The sequence below is a fragment of the Eschrichtius robustus genome, chromosome 21 (genome assembly GCF_028021215.1).
Source record: "Eschrichtius robustus isolate mEscRob2 chromosome 21, mEscRob2.pri, whole genome shotgun sequence".
Classification (NCBI taxonomy): Eukaryota; Metazoa; Chordata; class Mammalia; order Artiodactyla; family Eschrichtiidae; genus Eschrichtius; species Eschrichtius robustus.
The window spans coordinates 354,594-376,925 of record NC_090844.1 but is presented as its reverse complement, the minus strand read 5'-3'; the positions used below and the strand labels follow the sequence as shown (position 1 = coordinate 376,925).

Here is a 22,332-nt window from a genome sequence, read left to right as displayed (position 1 = left end):
CTTTTTGATCTTAAGAACACTTCAAATCATGTAACTGGTCATGTTTCCCTCTTTTCCCTCTTTGCAACAAGGTAATTTAGAGCCAGATTTGTACCCTACTCTAAAAATGTGTAGAACTATATACAACAGGCATTTTGTCCACTCACCTCATATCTGGCTTTATCTTTCCCACTTTCAGTTTTCTTTTATTCTGTCTTCCTCTCTGACTATGTTCAATTTTATTTTATCTTGTTATACTTTATAAAAGTAATCTATCTTGAATAAGTCAGTAAAAATAAATACATACGCCAGCTACTTCTCACGTCCTGTAAGCCAGAATCTCTAGAACTAGCATTGACCTCCAACCGAATCCTTGGATTTTGCTTCTTTTTGTGATGGCCAGAATTTACATTTCTGGCCATCCACCCCATCTCGCTCAGACTCTGCACTTAATTCTGTTCCATCAAATTTTAGATTGAACCTAGCTTTCATTATCTGGATTTGTTTTATTAGTAGGCCTCCTAATTAGGTAGTCAAATCAAAAGAGGTCCCAGCAGACAGAACACGGTGTGCTGAAATAACCTCAGACAACTGGAAAAAGGAAGGATGTTTGCATGATATCTTGCACATTTTAAGTTCCTAATGAATACTTGCTAAATGAATGAGTGAATCCAGAGAAAGCAACAGCAGAAACTAATTAGTTTCAAAACCTTAAATGGAAGGTTTTAACCCACGATTTATATTTTGATTTAAGAATAAGAATCTTCCAGAAACTAACACAACATTGTAACTCAACAATACTTCAATAAAAAATAAAAATTTTTTTAAAACTGAAAAAGAATAAGAATCTTAAGTTCAACATAATGAAATATATGATGATAACAGACCTTAAATCTTTTAATGTTTCAGTAACAATCTTAATAGTTATAATGCTTTATCATTTACACAGTGCTTTCACCTGTTACTGACTTAGCAGATCCTTAGAACATAGAAGCTTGATAAATGCCTGTGGGATGAATGACTAAGTGTGTGAATAAGTGAATGAATGAGTGCATTTCATTGAATCTTTAGATTGCACTAATACCTGGATGGGACAGTGGTATTGGATTATCCAAAAAGTTCGTTTGGGTTTTCATAAGATGCTATGAAAAACCCAAATAAACTTTTTGGCCAGCAATATTTCCCACATTACAGTTGAAGAAACAGAGGCTCACTATCATGGTGACTGACAGAGTTAGGAAGTAAATTTGGTACCCTGACTTCTATGACACTGCTCTTCCCTCGACATAGTATAATATCTGATATATCATTTATTCTATGTAACCTATCTATAATATAAAACCATTCTTTCATGGAGCTGTACTTAAAAACATGGAGTCATCTGCTGCTTTCTAGGCACAGTCTTAATACTTTTCCTTTTGAAATGTTTCTCTTCTTTCTGTCTTTGTTGTGAGGCCGACCTAGTCTAGGCCCTCGCAACTGTAGTTTATTATATGTCATCTTACAAACAGCTTCTTGAAATGTTCCTTAAAGACGTCTATAGAGATTCTAATCATATGCACTGACGCTAAGAACACCAAAGCTAAGTAGTTAAATGATTCCTGAGTAATAAATCTTACATGAATTTTAAACTTTGTTTCTTTTATTCTCACACGACTAAAACTGTATGTGCTATTTTAACCCTGCCATGTCTTCAAAGGCTAATTTCACTTTAACTGAGAATTAGACTTCCGTAATTTTTCATGAGCACCAAAACAATGGACCAAGTAAGATTTCTATAGTTTCCAGAATGGGAATCTTCAAGAATAGTGACTGTACAAGGAAGCAACTCTGTTTCATAGATTTAGGTGTGATCTCTGTCCCTCATTTCAAGAGTAAGAAATTATTAGTTGTTAAATGATATGATACGGATTATTAGAGACCCCTGGAAACATGGTGTTACTGATATTATATACTGTGGGAGGAGTAATTTTAATTGTTGTACCCTGTAAAGCGGTTTGATAATATGTATTCAAACTCTTACGTATCATGTATCCATTTCATGCAACCAGAATTCCAATGGTAGACCGTGTTAACAGTCACTGCTGGAGTTCACACTGTAGATGAAAGATACCCCCTGTGTTTCCTGTTCTCTTTTAATATGTGCATTTATATTAATAGCATGATTTAATACATCACTTTAAAATTATATTGCACTTTGAACTGAAGTTAGTCAAAAATTGACATGTGCGCGGAACCATAATAAGTTTAGCATTAAATTAAGGAGTCATCTGTCTGTTGGCTAAAATGTAGTATTTGTGCATTCTAGCACGTCCAAAGCTAGGTAATGAGAATGAGAAGTGGGTCTCAAATGTTCCATTCATTTGCGTATTTTAACTTATGACTTATTAGCTTTAGAGAATTTTTTCCTGGTTACAACCCACTGTTGTGTTTATATTTTGAACTTGCTAGATCCTTTATGATTCCGGTTTAGAACAAAATATTTGTACCACTGACATAGTGGCATGAGTCGCTCTGATCACTTATGACTTACACCAAAATGTAGTTCTACTGCATACTGTGAAATTGGAAAATCTGTTCTGCATGTGTTCTAATGGATGTAACGGTCATTAAGTATATGAGTCTTCTGACGTTGTAATCAGCTGTGATTCAGTCTGTTAAATATCCATGAAACAACATCTGCTTCACAGAGTGACCTTCTGCTAAAGAATACTTAGCGTCTATTAGTAGATCATAGTGCAGATCTGCCTTATTTGAAATGCGCTAAACTAGTCTACTGCTGTTTAGCAACTAGCTTGTAATAATTTATTGCAGTTAAATAAAGCTTAAAAAAACTCCATTAAATAATTATAGGGATTATATGCATTTCCAAAACCTTTGTGTTCTACAGAAATTACCCATTTAATTTCAGGGTTGGTTTGTTTAAAAAAGCTGAAATCTAAAGGCACATTAGGGGAGCTGTCAGATGCTATTTTCTGTAGGTGTTAATAAAACCAGATGAAAAAAAGATCTGAAACAAATTAAAACCAAAAGCAATTTTACCATCTGTGGTATATTAATTAGAACTTTGTGTATCAAGGGTCAACTTGCTCTTAGAGAATGTCACTGAACACCCGCTTAATAGAACAATATGCACATGTATTAGGTTATGGATTTACATGCAGTTTTTAATGCTAATTCATCTACAGTGGATCCCCAAGAAATTGATAGTGTGTATAGATGTGCATGTGCACGTACACGTAAATATAACGTTTCCATCTCTTTTTTCAGAGCAACCTGCAAACAACCAAGGCCAGTCCACCCTGCAGCCTCTGCCGCCGTCCCAGAAGCAGCACGTCACACAGCACCACCCATCCATCACTTCTCTCAACAGAAACTCCCTGACCAATAGAAGGAACCAGAGTCCGGCCCCGCCGGCTGCTTTGCCCGCCGAGCTGCAAACCACACCCGAGTCCGTCCAGCTGCAGGACAGCTGGGTCCTTGGCAGTAATGTACCACTGGAAAGCAGGTAAGCCTTGAAGTTGAGACTTTCAGAGTATTTGATTGTTAGCACCACACAACGTACCTGCATGGAGAATGCATGTTTGACAACAGTCAACAAACCATATTTTTTAAATATCTGAAATGGAAAGATAAACTAGTCCCCAACCCTTCCGTCACCGAGAGAGATTTACCATTCTTATATACTCTCTGTTTTGTCTTCTCTAGAAACAGTTCCAGATGACTGGTACTCTTTTAGTTGCTGGACCAATGAACTTTCCTATCCTTTTCACACATTTTGTAGCCTACAAGAGATGAGAATAAATGGCTTCAGTGAGACTTTTCTTTGCTACCATTTTTCTTCTTACCTCCAGATGATCAGGCATGTAGAGAAAAGGATGGAAATGTAAATGTGATTCTCAGTCCCATGATTCAGTGATTATATTGAGCATCTCCTCGGTTCCAGACATCTCTGCTTTTCACAGACTCCGTTTTGTCCATCACATCCTAAAATCGTAGTGGACTCCCACTGATGATACTTCAGCACAAGTCAGAGGACCACCTGTTAAGGATATTTTAGTTCTTGCAATATGAGGGAGATGGGACCTTTAAGGTTCCTTCCATCATTATTTCCATTCATTTTTAGACAATTCTATTAGAAAATTCTTCCTTATGATTCCTGAAATTTCCATCCTCTGGTCATCACCATGCAGTTGAGAATCTGTGACTGTACAAAATCATTTTGCCCCATTTCTACAGCATGGCCTGTGGACCCCTTCACTTCCAGAAGCTTCGCCAGCTCAGCGCTCTTTCTCTGACACACACTGGTGTTCAGTGAGGTTCTTAATGACTTCTAGCACATCTCAGGCCGCACCAGAGTGTAGATCAGTAAGAGCTATTTTGAGCTAATTCATTTCATTTTCAAATATCTCCGGGTACAGAAAATCTTACCTTCTTCCTTTGGCCAGGACCTCAACAGTCAGCATCTCCTTTGTATCACGTATCACACAAGCAAAGACTGTGGTGTCCTAACTCATGGGTCTCCTACTGGCAGCTTGGCAGCAAGTTCCTCTAACACTCCTATTGCTATTTATTTCTTTCCTGCCCTAAGGTTCCAATAGGTTCAGAGAAAAAGACTCATCACCACATAAAGCCAGAAACCAGAGGGCTCTGCACCTCCTGGGAGGATGACCTGCCCTGTAGAGCCCCTGGCTAAAGTCAGCATTTAAATTAGCTTCTGGGTGAAGAAACGGGTCTCATGATGAATAAATTGCTTTTTTTTTTTTTTTTTTTGCCATTAATTGCATGATCTAAACCAATTCTGCCCTGAGGATGAGCAAGCAGGATGTCCTCACAGTTAGTTGTCAACAATAAAAATATTTCTGTCTTTTCTTTTACTCTTGATCTAAAAAGAAGTTTCCAAAGAACCCTTGTCTTTTCATCTACAGTGTCAGCCAAGAGTAGTTGGGTTTTATTATTTATTTTGTAATATTGAACACTCTTCTGGGAAAAATTAGAAAGTGCAGGAGAAGTAGGCAAACAGCAGGTTTCTTCACTTACAGACAAAGAATCATGTACACAGATTTTTTTCTTAGCACAGAGCTAAATTTACTCAGTGTCATTAATTAGCACACACTGAACAATCAACACTGATGCACTATTGTCATTTGGAAAAAAATTTATTAGGAAAAAAGTAAGTTTCCAGTTGAGCCATCAAATTGAATATGGATAATTGCATTGTAGTTGACAGTAATTGTTTTGACAAATATTTATGAAATATGCCAAGTTAGGTCATCAGAAATGTGTTTAATTTAGGGGACGTGGTAGTTAGCGCAAAAGCCTCAAAAACCGGTGATAGGAAAGTTGGTATTCCTTGAAGCCATGTCTTATAGTGCAGATATTTGGAATAATTTGGGGGAAAGGTAAGTGTGTTCTTGTTATTCCTCATATTGTGCTAATGAATATTTGTTGCTGGGAAGTTAGGGAAGAAAGTAGCTCCTTAGAGTACAACCCACAGTAGCTATATGTGAAATTGTAGTTGATTTCTCTAAATTCAGACCGTATAAGAAATCACTCTCAGGGCGATTTCAAAGCCGTACCCTTTGAAATTCCATTTCAAAGCAGTACCGTTAGTGAACCATCAATGGAATTACATTTTATAGTTTTATGAATTGACATAGTAAGAAAATCTATCAGTTGATACTCTCACACACATATATAGAAAGTATAATGAACTTGAAAATTGTGCATCATGCCAAAATTCTTCAATCTGTAGTATAATTTTATTTTCTCCTTTTCCAATGTTCACATCTTATAATATTACTAATCAGAAAAAATGGCATTTCAACTTGCAGGTACTCAGTGAATCAACCTAGGCAGAGGTGTGAAAATTTCACACTGTACTGACATAGTGCCACTGTGGTTTCTTTAATAGTCTCACTTGGCTGGAACTCTTGAGGTGAAGAACCGGTCTTACTTATCATTGATTTTTCCTTTTTTAGTTAAGGTTCCCTATTGAGTATGATTCTCAGTTTCAACTATATTAACAACTTTATCCAGACTTGTGTCTGCCTTTGACTATTTTTTAATCTAGTGTAGAGTTTCGTCTTTGGCAATTATTGCTATTTATACATAGACTCATCTTACTGATTGTCACTTTTCTGAAACTGTCATTTAAAGGATGTAAGCTATAAAGATTGAAATTCAGTTCTGTGTAGATAAGAATCTCTGTTTTTTTTCTCTTTGTCTCTTCCCCTTTTCTCCTTTCAGCATATCCTGATAATAGTTGGTTACAAGTGGCATGTAATAATCCATGAAAATCTCAAGTCATTTGCACCTAAACTTGGTACAGAAGACATAAAAGATGTGTCCTGTTTCAATGTAGCTTTCCTTTTGATTTAGTAAAAAGCATGTTTTCCCACCAGCAGTTTCTTGCTTCCATAAAAGTGTGTATGTCCTTTCTCTAATGAATTTAGCCGTTGCTGCCGCTGGAGACTGTCGATGTTATTGTGTACTGTGCACTTCTACCCACTAAACAGAGTAGCTCTGGTCGCCCATCTCCAGCGAGTTTCAGATCTAGAGTCACGTCAAGATGCGAACAAACATTTGCCGTTTATAAGCATATTCTTATTATCTCATCATCTCCTAAAAGTAACAATCAGGGCCTAGACAGAACACCAGTACTTGCTTAGAACTTTTCTGAAGACTCCTTTTCTTTGAGCTCAGTATTTCTTGTCCTTTGTATAATTCATTTTTAGGGCATCTGATAGCCTATAGCTCATCCTTTGTTTATTTTATACTTCAGCTGCTTCCGTACATAATAATAGCTGCTACCAGAATATAGAGCAGCTGAAGAAAAGTGTACACTTGACTCAGGCTAGCACCACTTAAAGGTGCAGTACGGAGACTCTCATTGAGAAGCCTGACCTTCAGCAATTGTAAAGTTAATTGCCTGCAAGTTGCTCATTTATATATGTGAATTACGTAGCTTAGTAGTTACCTATTAGATGGTAACCAAGTGGTTCATGTGTAGCTATTTAATAAAAGATTTATTAAAGTCTCGTTTATTGAAGTCTGCTCTGGCCTTGATAGTTCATTAGTGATGTTCCCATAGCTTTTTACCTTGTAGCTCAGCAATGCTTTGCTAATTATTAATGTATGAAATTGCATATTAAATTACCTTTTTATTATTGCATTTTTAATTCAAATCAAGATGTCTTGGGCTGCTTTAATGTGAGATCAATTGCTACATCTTTAGAAAAAAAAAAATACCTAAACAGAAGTATCATTTACTAAAGTAAGATATTCTCCTTTTTTCCCCCCTCTTTTATCTTCACTCTAAATGGTTCTAAGGAAAAGCAAAGACAATCAGGTCTGAGTCAGCCTTGCCTATTAGAAGGCAGCAACACACACGTCCTGGCCGCATACTACCAGGGTAGAGCTTTCCCAGTTGAAAAATTGTACCTCCACCTACAAGCTGATAACCAGCTACCTTTAGCAAGGCAGTAAGTAGTAAGATCCTCCATAATTGAAAATACAGCTGTAATAAGTAAAATATACATGTGAAGGTAATCTACTGACTTAAGTTTACTGGGTAATGCCATATCCTTTTGTTAAAGATAGTTTGAGGAAACCCAAGGACACCTGTGGGAAAAGAGAAAATCACAAAATACAGTAAGGAGAGGTAAAACTGAAGAAGCTAAAGTTACTGAACATAAACTTCAAAATCAGATGTGGATCTAGGCTAAGAAATTCTTAATCTTTGAGAATCTCACCATCTCCATTTGTTTAAAAAAAAAAAAAACCCAGTAAACTCATCTAAAATTACATACTAATGAATAGTAAACATCAAGGGATTTCAGATCTCTTGAAATATTTCACCTTTAATAACTTACGGTATTTGTTAAAAGGCCCGTGGAGGGATATGTGTCCAGTTGTAAGAGTAATAGGAAGACAGAGGAAGACGGATGGTGTGATTCAGGAGGATTTGCTAGGAGGTGTTTATATTTAAGACTCGTTTCAATTTGTGGCTTAAAATTTTTTGTCTCAATGAGAGGAGGGTAATTCCAGAAGCTGCTGCAGTCCTAGCTCAGTGCCTGTGTTCTGTCGTAACCATATAATTTATCATCAACCGGGACAATATGGGAGGGAAAGGGGACCATGAACAGTTACATTGGAACTACAGGCATAAACTCAGGCTGTTGTGGGCAAAGAGGCGTATGGCCACCCTACCAAGTGTTATTCCCCAGAGTCAAGTTACTTGGTAAGTTCCAATTATTTTATATATAAGGTAAATAATAACAGAGATCAAATGAGAGGCAGTGGAAAGGCAGCCCTTGGTTGAATACAGGTGTGACTCCTACTTTGAAATTTTCTAGTTTCTGTTGCCAACATGTAGCAAATATTTAACCCTTTGTCAACCCCTTCACAGAGAAAGCTTCTGTTGGCCCCCAAAATGTGTCACTCCTAGAAATGATACATAAAATGGTCATCTTTATTTTCTTCTCACAGTATCAAGAGAACAGGAGGGGGCATATACTGAAGTCAGCATGTTGAATGACTTTTTTTCCCCAAAAAGTTCAAATTTAATTTCTTAAATGTGAAATGTTAAAGGTAAATCATATATTAACTAAAAATGTTAAACAAAGATAAATTTTGATCCTGGTTTTACTCAAAGATCCATGTATCTCTGGCAACATTATAATTTGGTTTCTGAAACCATTCTCTTATACTGAAAGAGTCCTCATTCTAAAATAAAGTATGAGATAAAGATTCAAAGATGATTGCTAAGTGAAAGCCAAAGAAAGCATCATTTTTAATACAAGATTGCTACTAACCAGTTGCAATGCTACAGTCTCAGTATGGTTGTTGAGCAGGCATCATGCCAGTAATTAAAATGAGAAAGTAGGCTGTGGACTGATTGTAGCTCTAAAATAAAGGTCATTCCCAGGAGTCAATATTGATATATATTCCTGAATAAAACCTAGTAGATCTAGTAGAGATATAAACACAGTTTAGCATCATGAGAAGAACATGTGCTTTGCAGTCAGACCTGATTTTTAATTGTAGATCCATCATTTAAACTAGCTATGTAGTCATCTACAAATTATTTAATTATTTAAATCTGAGGTCAGTTTCCAATGCAATAATAATACCTACTCATAATAGTGTTGTATTAAATGAAATAATGTAAACAACTCATCTGGCAGTAGGTGCTTCATAAATGTTTTTTCTAAATATGACCAAACAGTAATAATAGTAATAACAACCATTGCATAGGATAAGATAACCCAACTGGTTAACAGCCGAACGAATATCTTTTATTATTAAGTAGCTCTCTTCTCTCCAGGAATGAAGAACATATTTGTCTTAACAGGAATAATTATGTCTAATTTATCTTTATGAGTTAGGTAGTCCAAGCCTTAACCATAGTTTTACCAGAATAAAATCTCTTGGTTTTTTTTTTTTTTTTCACTATTCCTGTCATTCAACAAAAAGTACATGAATTTTTGCAAGTCTGTTAATTTTGTTCTTGAGAAGAAAAAAAAAAAATCTTCAAATTATAATGAAAGGCAACTATTCATATCCCTGAAACATTTAGTTAACTAAAGTAATAAATGTTTGGAATGAATCCATAAAAGCCTTGATAGATGCATTGTCTTCACATCAGTCAGAAGTTAGACCCCAGTTATATTTAAGGTTTTTAAAGCTTTAGGTATCTTTTGAGTATGATGAAGTTACTGTACAAAAGAGTAGGAGTGTTATTTTGTTTAACTGAGGTGAACCAGTTTTTTTTAATAGCAATTAAGATACCAAGAAAGTATGCATTAATCATTTGCTGTAGGCCTTAGATGATTTTTGAAAGCATAATTCCAACCAGTTGCAAGTACTGTATACTCTGATAATGTTTGGTTTTGGATAAGCAGCAATCTGTATAAAATATTCATATATGATAACCTGAATTTCCATATACCTAGAGTAATGAATTCTTAATTACTCCTAACACATTTCTGGTCACTTCTCTGAACGTGATCAGAGTAAAAGGTCATCTGTGCCATTACTCTGGTCATAGCTAATGACTGTGATTTAATCATAATCTTTTTCTGGATATGACCTATTCATTTTAAGACACCTCTCTTCTTCCTCGGCAACTGTTTTTGGAAGTTTTTAAAAATTCTTTTACTCTTCACTAATGTTGTCTGTGAAAATATGTTTCAATCCTCTTCCCTTGATTTTGTGTGTGTGTGTGTGTTTGTGTGTGTTGTCTTTACTTAACATCATTACTACATGTTGATTTTATCCTTTCCTAGAATTTATTGTCCAATTTTAAAACTATGTGTTTCTCTCTAAAATTTCATCCTCTGGTTTCATCACCAATTAATATATACCCTGCCAAAGACAATTGCTTTTCTTTTCCTGCGTTTCTTCATTTTGCCTTGACATTCTTGTGCCTGTTTTATTTCTTTCTCCTTTAATTGCAAACGTGAGTGTGTCCTATTACACCATTCTCAGAACCCTTTCTTCTTAGCCCATTAAGATTAAATTCTTGAACATGCAATTAGCCAACTAAGTTTAATAAATTCTATTTGATAACCCCTCTGATTCTGCTAAGACCCTCTTTATGATTTCTTAGCATCTCACCTCATATTCTGAACCACTTAAAATGCTACTACCAGAAGTCATCTTGTTCCAGTTACATCCTGCACTAATAGAATATTGCTTCTTTCTGGTCATGGTGTACTAGACACCAGATCTGGGTTAAAATCTCAACATCCTACTAGCTATATAACCTTGGGCCAAGTACTCATACATTTTTATCTCGTTTTCTCATAAAATGGGTTTGATGATACTTCACAAACATTTTATAAGTATTCCTTGAAATATTATATGTAAGGTATCTGGCACTTCAGTTTCTTTTCTTTTCTTTATTCTTTTCTTATGCTATACCTTTAAAAATAAAATAATTGAGTTAGCATTTATAAAGGTAAATGACAGCTACCAAGGCAGTGAAGGCAATGACAATTGCCAGGAACTTACATGCTGATTAATTTCTGTGAGCAATTAGGTAGCATTCTCAGCTTTGGAGCTAGGTATTTTGTTATTGTGAGAAGAATCACTATATCCTCAGTTTAATTGCGGTGACTTCCTAGAGGAAATAAATTATGAAGTAAATTTTCAAAGACAGGGCTTGTTTTAGAAAAAGCTAACAGTGATAATATGGGGAAGAAATTATCTGAGATAGTGGTGGAGTAGTGATACTTCATAAAATAAAGCCTGAATGCATTCATTCATTCAGCAGATGTTTATGAAATGTACCCGTATGAAAAACTCAAGTTTATTATGGAGGACCTGTAGAAGGTATGACTGCTTCTGAAAAAGATTGGACTATATTCCAGAGCAAATTTCAGGGTTGGAATTGATTTTAGAGATGATCTAATCTTAACTTCTTTTTAAGGCCCATGGAGATTTAGTAAAGTGCATGAGATCATGTGATCACTAGCATTCAGCTAGATCTCAGGTTCCAAATTCATTACCTTTTCTTCTTGTAGTGTCTCCACATTTTTTTTATTACATATGAAAGGGAAAAATAAAGTACTCAACTCCAAAATGTATGTATTTATCAAATTAAAAATTATACAGTTGTAGCAATGTACTAATCTTATGCATGTTATCATACATATATAAAACTGAAAATTGAAAGGATGAAATGTAATAGATAATATTTTTAAATAATTTTCTTTTATTTAAGTCTATTAAGTTTGTTCATTTAGTAAATTATTTATTAAATATGCACTTATGAAATAATTACATATCGAAGTCATCATACCTTAAACATTTTTCAATCCTATCTAACAATTATATATACTTCCTTTTGGCAAATAAAAGTTGTGTATATTTAGATTGTACAATTTGTCTTTCTCAGGTGTACATGATGATTTTATGTGTGTGTGTGTGCGTGCGTGTGTGCGTGCGTGTGTGTGCGCGCGTGTGTGTGCGCGTGCGTGTGTGTGTGTATATATATATCTATATCTATAACTGAGTTAACTAACACACCCATCACGTCACATAGTTATCTTTTGTGTGTATGTGTGGTGAGAACACTTAGGATCCACTCTTGTAGCAATTTCAAGGACACAATGTAGTAGTATTTTCTGTAATGACCAGGCTGCACATTAGCTCCCGACTTGTTCACCTTGTAACCGGAAGTGTCTCCCCACTTCCCATGCCTCCCAGCCCCAGGTCTTGGCGACCAGACCATTCTGCTCTCGGTTCTATGAGTTTGACTTCTTTTTTTTTTTTTTTTGGCCATGCCACACAGCATGTGGGATCTTAGTTCCCTGACCAGGGATCGAACCCACGCCCCCTGCATTGGGAGCACAGAGTCTTAACCACTGGACGGCCAGGGAAGTCCCGAAGTTGACTTTTTTAGATTCGACATATAAATGAGATCATACAGTATCTGTTGTAACTTGGCTAATTTCATCTTCTAGCAAACTAATTGGATGTTGTTGCATTTTCACACTTTTAAGTAAACAAAGGCAAAACCCACTAAAATACCATGTTTTGCGGACTTTTAAGCAGTTTAGAAAACTGATAATTGGCATAGGTGGCAATCATCATTCTTGGCAACAAAATTATAATGAGAATAATTCCAAATGTACGTTTTAAAAATATTCTCTCTGGACTAAGAGTTTCTTCAGAGAAGCAGCACTTTCTTACTCATTCTTGAATAATACCTGTACCTTAAAGAGACAGATAAATAATTTTTTCAAAAATAAATTCTTGGTAGCATACTACTGACAGCCACTTGTCATCACCGAAAAGGTCAGCAAATTTGGACCCATTTTATATGTTTAACCCATTTTTATGGTTTATAACTCTTTGGGGGTACTTTGCCATGAGCTCGCTGGCTAACCTTTAAGTGGTGAAAAAAGATTTTCAAGATCACTCCACTGCTCATCCCAAAGAATGAGTGAAGGATTTTGTATTGAATTAATCACACACAAGCTGCAAAAACTAAAAGGTGAGGACGTTACTGGTAACCCCTCCTCTCGGTGAGCTCTTTTCTCTGTCTCAGGATACCTCGTGGACATTAATGACTTTCCAACAAAAGGCCTGTGTGTAGGCTCCACAGTCATCAGTGTATTCAATATCGTAGAAGCCTGGTATCTTATTTGTAAAATACGAGATAAATACAGATAGAAGGGTGCTTTACACATGCATTAAGATACATAGCTCATATGGCGACTACTACTATATTATATAACTGGTTAAGAACATAAGTTTGAAGGACAGAAAGTCATGACTTTGCCCCTGTATTAACTTTGTGGAGTTAAGGCTCAGTTTTCTCATCTTAAAAAAAGTAGCGTTTACAATCACACAGAGTGGGGATTTTATGAAGTTTAAATTACATAATTTTTTCTTTGTACACAGTAAATAGGTCCTCAATCAGCCTAACTTAAACCACTCACCACTCTTTGCACTGGTTGTTTTCTGCTCTGTTTTGTTAAATACTTCTTGTTCACTGTCACACATCTGATTGATTAGGATACCTTCAACGTCTCTTAACAACCCTGGAATTCTTTTATTCTTCATCAACTTACATCGACACCTGAAATTCTTCTCTTTACCTATATCACACTTCCTTTTCAAATTTATAGAAAGAGCTTTGCTGAGCAATTTTGAGCCATCAATAATTAAATGAGTTAATAATTAAGTAGATTAAATCTTGTTCAAATAGCACATAGGAATTTTAAGATCTTTTTCATTTCCATCTTAATTTTAATATATTTGGTATGTAATAACTGCCAACAGTAGTGTAATTGATATCTTAAAACATGTAGGAAAATATCTAATATAGATTTGGGCATTTGATACCATGGCTACACAGTTAAAATAATTGAAATATGAGAAAGACTATTAAACTATTTTAGCCATCTTGATAACGGTTAAAAAAAAATCTGCATATTTAATCTGGTTGTTCAGTTCTTAATGCTCCCAAGCAAACTGTATAACATGACTTGTTGCTTGATTATAAACATGTCTAAGTTAAAACAAGTCATAATAAAAATATTTTGCTTCCTATTTTAGACCTATTTATTTTTTACAACTGTGGTTATACTTAAATTTTAGATTATATGTCTCTCGCTTAAGACTGAAAAGTGAATGTATAAGACAGTAAAGAATTCACTAAAATATGTTTCCCACAAATCATCTTAATACTGTCTAGAATTTTGCCTCCCAATTTTCAGAGATCAGTTAACACATAATGCTGTACTTACCACGTACCTGTTTGTACATTCAGTATCATTATAAATTGATACAGAGGCAATTGCTAAAATGTATAATTATTAATACATTCGTATTGCAATTTTTTGTAAAATATTATAAAACAATTTTTGTCTCAAACCTCTCATACAACCACTAATAGCTCATATTAATTCAGGTAACAGCAGTGAAATGTATCTTGTTTATAAGCTTTTCATTTAAGACATTTTTCTTGCTGGGATCACCTCCTAGTGTGAAAGTTGTCCAAAGATAATAGCACATCAATTCAAGAGTAATAGATTTGAGAACACAACATGCTATCAGCATGAAATAGTTTATATCAGTCTCACTAACTCACTGTGTCACAGCTAGAATCATTACATATTTGTTTTTTGTTTTCATGTCAAAATATGTAATTTACGTTCTAATGCTGATTACTCACTTGGAGGATGTTTAATTTTCTTATTTAAAATATTTTTCTTTAAAATGCATACCATAATTAATTTAAAGGTCGTACAAGAAGAGGCATTTTAATTAGTAGGAGTCTAAAATATTTCCTTTTTTTGCAATTCAGGGATGCACAGTATATTATACTATAAAGCATTTTCAATTAGATTTATAGTAATAATACCTTTATATTAGAAGCAAAATAATTAGTCCATTTTGTTTTTTGGTATTTTTTAGAAAGTACACTTTTTTTTTTTTTTTTTTTTTTGGCTGCATTGAGTCTTCGTTGCTGCGTGCGGGCTTTCCCTAGTTGTGGCCAGCGGGGGCTACTCTTTGTTGCAGTGCGCGGGCTTCTCATTGCAGTGGCTTCTCTTATTGCGGAGCACGGGCTCTAGGCACACGGGCTTCAGAAGTTGTGGTGCACGGGCTCAGTAGTTGTGGCACACGAGTTTAGTTGCCCTGTGGCATCTGGGATCTTCCCGGACCAGAGATCAAACCCGTGTCCCCTGCATTGGCAGGCGGATTCTTAACCACTGTGCCACCAGGGAAGTCCCAGTTAATCCATTTTTGAATGAGCCCTGTCCAATTCTTAGAAAATTTACACACACACCCACACACATGCACACATCACCTTTTCTAGACTCATCCTATTTAAAAATCAGCAGAAATTAAATGATCAAAATGCAAGGTGAAAAAATATTGAGGTTTAGTTTATCATTAACTCATTCAAGGTAAATTTTATTTTTTCTTAACTGTTTCACCTTTTTAATCCACCCTTGAGACAAGCCTCTTCCCTTTTTAGATCCCATTTGATACTTTTTTATTCTTAGTTAAAGCTTTTGGCAAGTGCTGCTGCTACCATGGTGGTTATTGAAGCAGTTAATTAAAAACTAGTCCTCCAACTACTTTTTACTTTCCTTCTACCAGTTAAGTACTACTCTTAACTAGTTCTGTCACTCCCACCCTTGAAAGCACGTTTTAATATAATATGTAAAGGATGAAAGAAAAAACTTTACCTGTAATAATGAGGATTCAGTGGGGGATTTCTGCTGCCTCTGAACTTCAGGGAAACAGTTTTTTTTTCATCATGTAGTTTTGTGATCAGAAGCTACCACTGCTGCGACCTTTGTCCGGGTGTGTGTGGCAGTGCAGACACCGTGGCCAGTGCTGGGAACAGCACCTTGATTGTCACTGCTTTGTCCTCAGCTGCTTCAAAGGAGGAAACTTAGGGAGAAGGCATGTTGTGCGGGAAAATACTCTTATTTTTTTCCTTCCCCTCAAAGTAGCAGATGTGAAAAGGAGTAAGGAGGTTATATTTGTGTGTGTGTATACAGTGCTTTTAAAATGTTTAGAATTGACTTTTCCAGAAGTCTCTTCTAATAGATAAAGAGAATGAGTAGAGATGGCTGTTTCTTTCCTAGATAGATTTTAATCCAGGTAATACATTGAAGCAAAGTCTTTAGAGGAAAAAAATAACATATAAAAACAATTCCAGCCAGAAAGGTTAAGAGTAGAGAAATAGCATCATCTCTATGAAGAAAAGTAGTGAAACCTTTTGGGAAGCTGTAAATACCCAAGGTGAATTATCAGCTAGCCTTCTACATGACTCACAAATCCAAGTGTCAAGTTCAAAGAGAAAAGGAGGAACTCCCTAAAAGAAGGTACTTGTGAAATAAGATAGTATGTTGCTGAATGTTTGATAAGCACATGGAAATATAGATACCTCTAGGAAACAGAAGAGCCAGGAGAGAATGGATACTGATGTCTAATTTAGAGATAAAGTAAAGGCCAATAAACATGGTAGACATTCAAAAGTAGCAATGAGATTAAAAAGGATGAAGCAACCAATTTCTTAACCAACAGGTGAAACTGAAAGGGAGGAACAATGAAGGGGGGTATTGGAAGTAAGGAATTGAGTGAGATGACACAAAACAATGAAAAATATCTAAACCATTTGATTCTGAGATCAGATGGATTGAGCCTCGTATTGTACAAATTACAGTTGCTCTAAATTGACTACTTGAAGTGAGCTAGCAGCAGTGACTGTCTAAGCAGGAGTCTTTTGAGCTGATTTTCTGTTTTGTTGTACAATCTGGATGGGAGTCTTGAATAAAATGTGGTCCCTGGTCCAGCAGCATTAGCTGCTGGCATTCCACCCCAGACCTTCTCTAACAAGCCTGCCAAGGGATTCTGATGCGAACCAAAGTTTGAGAACCATTGCTTTAATGTATGTAATAGTCTCGAAGTACATTTCTGCTCATGTTGGTGGCTTAACCCTTGACTCTGTAAGTTCACAAGGCCCTACCGAAATCTGTGAGTCCATCATCAGTCTGATGGAACCGTTTCCATGAGAAAGATAGGTGACTGCAGAATCCTTTTTGCAGTCTCATGCAGATGTTAGTGTGGGTAGGCTTCTCCCTGGAAATTCATAGCAGCCTCTGCAATCCCTTAGTTCCGGGATCGTCACAGAACTGCTTAGGGCCATCATCCTTGACTGGTGGAGATTTCTTTCCAAACAGCTAGGTATTTAAGCACAGTAAGTAATTGCAGATGTCTCTGGATATCTATTGAGAATCAGTTGCTGAAAGGTAAGGGAAACCAATAGGAACCCAGCCTTGAATAGAAACAGCTAATTTTCTACATGCGCTTGCTTTCTTTAGTTTTCTGTTTAATAGCTGCCAAAAATTTTATATTTGCTTGCATCATTATCCTAAAGCACACCACTTAAATAAACTGCTTTTTCAAGTCTTTTAATCAGTTACAAAATGTTGCTAAGTATATATTTAGCAGATAATCCACTTGGCTTTGGAATTGAAAAATCAGAATTTGATAGTGAAAATTCCTTTTTTTTTTTTTTTAAAGTACAAACAGATTATTGTTTATATTTATTTATTTATTTATGGCTGTGTTGGGTCTTCATTTCTGTGTGAGGGCTTTCTCTAGTTGTGGCGAGCGGGGGCCACTCTTCATCGCGGTGTGCGGGCCTCTCACTATCGCGGCCTCTCTTGTTGCGGAGCACAGGCTCCAGACGCGCAGGCTCAGTAGTTGTGGCTCACGGGCCCAGCTGCTCCGCGGCATGTGGGATCCACCCAGACCAGGGCTCGAACCCGTGTCCCCTGCACTGGCAGGCAGACTCTCAACCACTGCACCACCAGGGAAGCCCTGATAGTGAAAATTCTAAAGACTGTGATAATGAAGCACAGGTTTTAAGGTTCAAAGTGCTCAGATAATAGTTAATATCATCTTTCAGTTTTATCATTTCTTATATATACTGACAGGGCTTCCCTGGTGGTGCAGTGGTTAAGAACCCGCCTGCCAATGCAGGGAACGTGGGTTTGAGCCCTGGTCCAGGAAGATCCCACATGCCGTGGAGCAACTAAGCCTGCAAGCCGCAACTACTGAGCCCATGTGACGCAACTAGAGAAAGCCGCACACAGCAACGAAGAACCAAAGCAGCCAAAAATAAATAAATGAAATAAATTTATAAATAAATAAATACTGACAAATATTTGGGGCTGTTTTAACTCCTGCAATATTTAATATATATACTCTCAATGATAGATTACAGGTAATTAAGTGAGTGATAATGGGCAATATGAAAGATAACACACAATAATTAAATTTTGTATATTTTGAAAATTTTTAGAAAGTATTTTATCTTAAAATGAATTCCAGGCAAACTATGCATTGTTTGGGCATCATCAAGTGACTAAAACTATTTTGAACTCAGTAGTTAATTTTAGCTTTCATATATTACCAGGTAAATTTAATCCACAAGTGTGGGATTCATTTGCTTTAAATCTGAAAATGTCGTTTCAGAAGCGCTGTTTGATGTTGAGGAAATCTTATGAGACCTTTAATAAGCCTCTTAAATCCAGAAAGTTATATTTTGCCGGAAGGAAAAAGAGCCTATATATAACTTAAAATTTCCTTAGCTCTTAAGTGAGAACTTTGGATTCTGAAAATGTTGTAAATTTGGCCAAATATTGCCAATCTTTCTTCTTACTGGCACATTGTCTTTGAAATCAGAGCATCCAATTTGCAGCAAGCAATCTATATTATAGGTAAAATTTTTATTGATTTGCCTAGAAACATACATAGAAGGCAAGGCATCAAGACATTTAAACAGTTCACATTTAGTTTGATGTAAATTACTCTCTCTATTCAACAAAGACTATAAGAAGAGGAAGAAAGCATCATTTCCTGTGCAATAGAGCCTTTCTCCCCATAAGATGTAACAGGTTTTAGACAATAGAAATATTTTTCCAGGTGTCTGTGTGTCACCAGTAAAGGTTTCAGCTGTGCCTTAGGGACGGGAACAGAACACTGACTGCTATTCTCTTTTCATTCTCATCATTTGCTTTGTTTGCTCATCTCTCAAAAGGTTTTTAATGCTGTATAAAACATGGAAGGGGAAAAAAAAAACCCCTCTTTTCTATGAAGATAACCAATTATGAAGTTAATCTAATTAAAATTTCATTCAGTGGTTGCACACTTTCTTTTTGACTTTTATCTTCTATCCTAATGTCCCACTGAGGAAATGACTCACACGGCTTTGAATGATGCTATAACACATTTTCCAGGGATGCTTCTCATTTGGTTCCTATAATTTCCGACTTATTAAACCATGTTCTTGATTTTAGAGGAGTATCATGATTATATTAAGCTCCTGAACAAAAGACTAGTATTAACCTGTTTGTTTCCTGGTGACGCTTGTAAGCTTACAATTTAATTGTATCTTATAACTTGTTTAATTTTGTACTTGATGTTAGGATCTTATAAAATGAGCACTGAATAAATTGATATTACATATAATATAGAAAGGCACGTTTAAATTTACTCCAAAAATCTGATTATTTTTCCACTAAAAATCTTAACAATAGTAAGTTTTGTGGTGATTACTTTGAAAGACAAAAACAATCAAAAGTGAAGAGTTACCAAGGAACAACGTGTACCTGCAGAGAGACTGAGCAAAACAGCAAGAAAAAGCAATTGTAAGTGGTCTGAGGTAAAGGTAGATAGAAATTATGACTGGACATATAGGAGTAATTCAGTGTATTGTGCAGGTTCAGTACTTAAAACATGACATTTCACTTGAGAGTAGAAGGAAATTTGAAATGAAAATGTTACTGTGCCCATTCTTGGTGTTTGCCGAACAAATTAAAAAGAGGAAGTTGAGGTATAAGAACTCAGAAGAACTTCTCCACCCTGGCAAAAAAAAAAGAAAAGAAAAGAAAAGAAAAGAATGAAACAGAGAAAAAAGCAAAGGAGAAATGCTGTAAAGGAAAGAATGTAAGATTCTCTGACTGAATTCTCTGGTTGAATACTGGTGGGAGGAGGGGGCAGGCAGAAAAGAATAGTAATTGAAAATTACCCCTAAATCCGTCAGTTAGAAAAACATTAAGAACAGAGTTACCAGCAGTGACCAAAAGGTGGGAATGGAGACAGCAGGAAGGACAAGGAGATTCAGTCTGTGTCCCTACTAATTTCCTCTTTTTTTTTTAAATTTTTATTTTATATTGGAGTGTAGTTAATTTACAATATTGTGTTAGTTTCAGGTGTACAGCAAAGTGATTCAGTTATACATATACATGTATCTATTCTTTTTCAGATTCTTTTCCATATACGTTATTACAGAGTATTGAGTGTAGTTCCCTGTGCTCTGCAGTAGGTCCTTGTTGATGATCTGTTTTGTATATAGTAGTGTGTATATGTTAATCTCAATCCCCTAATTTATCCCTCCCCCAGCTTTCCCCTTTGGTAACCATAAATATGTTTTCTAAGTCTGTGAGTCTGTTTCTGCTTTGTAAATAAGTTCATTTGTGTCATTTTTTAGATAGTAATTTAAAATTTGTGGCATGACCCAGAGAAAGGTCCATCACAGAGTCAGTTAGAAATACATGCTAGAACCAAAGGCGGAAAGCTGAAATGAAAAGGTTGGTGTGAAGGCAGATCAACAAAGAAACGGATCTTTCAACTTCAGAGGAAAAACGAGCAACTATTAATTGTGCTTAATACCGAGTGATCCTGCCCATTTATGTTTTCGCTGCCTCACGGCGTTACAGTTAATGATGCCACGCGGTTCCACGGTGCTTGTCTGTTTGTTGTTGTTAATAGAATCCCCCTCAAGATTCCAAAGCCACAAAGCAACTGTTAGTGTTTGGTGACCTTCTGCACCGCTGCCTTTGGGGCTTTGAAATTGATTTTCCTCCTCCCAGTCTCCGATAGTCTCTCTTCAAGTGTGCATCTCTAGTTTGTCACCAGAGTGAAAATGGTGGCACAAATGGCAGAGGAACTGGAGACAGGTGCCATGCAGGGCATCATTAGAAACATCAGAACGAGATCAGCCTGCTCTGGTATGCCCTGTGTTACAAAGAAGCTGCCCGCTGCTTCTGCTTTATTGCCGAATACAATGGGGGCATATTCTCACAGGATCCGCTTGTTTCATTCCCAAATATGGTCTGAGAAGGAAAGAAAATCCCTGCCTTTATTCTCCAAACCTCATGTGGATGCTGGGTCAAAAGCATATGTTTTTGACAGTAATTTTTGCAGAATTTTTGATATGTGAGAAACATATTCCCAAGGCTGTGTGACTGGTGAAGAGTCACAGGGTGGGAAAGACCATCATGACACACAGGAGTAGGTGCCTTAGAGAGAATTAGGTGATAAAAGAATTTTCTGGAAACTCCTTGTGTACTTTTCAGGTAGCTGAATTCCAGTATTCATTTATCTGTTCATTTATTAAATATTTGTGGAATTCTAGACCTAAACTAAGCATTGTGTTCGAGCTTGAAACAGTTTTTTAAAAAATCCTGGGCTTAAAGATACAGGTAAGTCACAAAATACACTTGTCAGTGTGTTGTGTTTTCTGTATTGCAGTGGAAAGGACATTGTTGACTTTGGAAAAACGGCATCCTGTCTGAACCTAAAAATGGACAGATTCCTACCAAATCTGAAACCAAGTGTTCTCTATAGAAAGTATGTTGACATAGACCTTTTCTACTAGTCTAGTTAATGTCTAAGAGGTTTTTACATGTGTATATTTTAACATATCTATTTTGAGGCTTTAATGATTCTTAAAGGAATCATCCTCACATGAATGCCATCATTTGTAAATGGTTTCAAAATACATCGATTTAAGCAGTCGTTACGAATTCTTTCTATACTTACACGCTAGAAAGCCATCTGAAAATATTGGAGACCAGTGATTCTAAAATATAATTGACGGGTGATTTGGTTTCTCTTTCAGTGTTTTATAATGTTTCTTTATTTACTATGCATGTACATCTCCAAGGCACTAATTTGATGCCACCCCCAACATGGATAGTCATTTAGACAGAGGAAGGGGAAACGCACTTCAGAGCTTTAAAGTCAGTGGCCAAAAAAAATCCCAAAACAATCAAATTCTATTTTCTCTTGCAGCGACAAAAGTAAATTTATGTATTAAATAAGTTAGGGGACTTCCGTGGTGGTCCAGTGGTTAAGACTCCGTGCTTCCACTGCAGGGGGCACAGGTTCGATCCCTGGTCGTGGAACTGAGATCCTGCATGCCGTGCAGCACAGCCAGAAAATAAATAAATTACTTGAGTTTTACAAAATAAACTAAAAGACTGTATGACAGTATAAGCAGTGCAGTCCTAAATTTATTTAAAAATAAAT

At 36.1% G+C, this 22,332-nt stretch overlaps 1 protein-coding gene across 6 annotated transcripts in view; it reads left to right on the top strand.

Moving 5' to 3' along the window:
• Nucleotides 1-22,332, top strand: part of TENM3 (teneurin transmembrane protein 3) — a 311,183-nt gene that overhangs the window by 131,428 nt on the left and 157,423 nt on the right. For all 6 annotated transcript variants that reach the window (XM_068532312.1, XM_068532313.1, XM_068532307.1 and 3 more), the window contains one exon: nt 3,250-3,487. The gene's annotated coding sequence lies outside the window, so the exon portion shown is untranslated. Of the gene's footprint in view, nt 1-3,249; nt 3,488-22,332 lie in introns of those variants that run through there.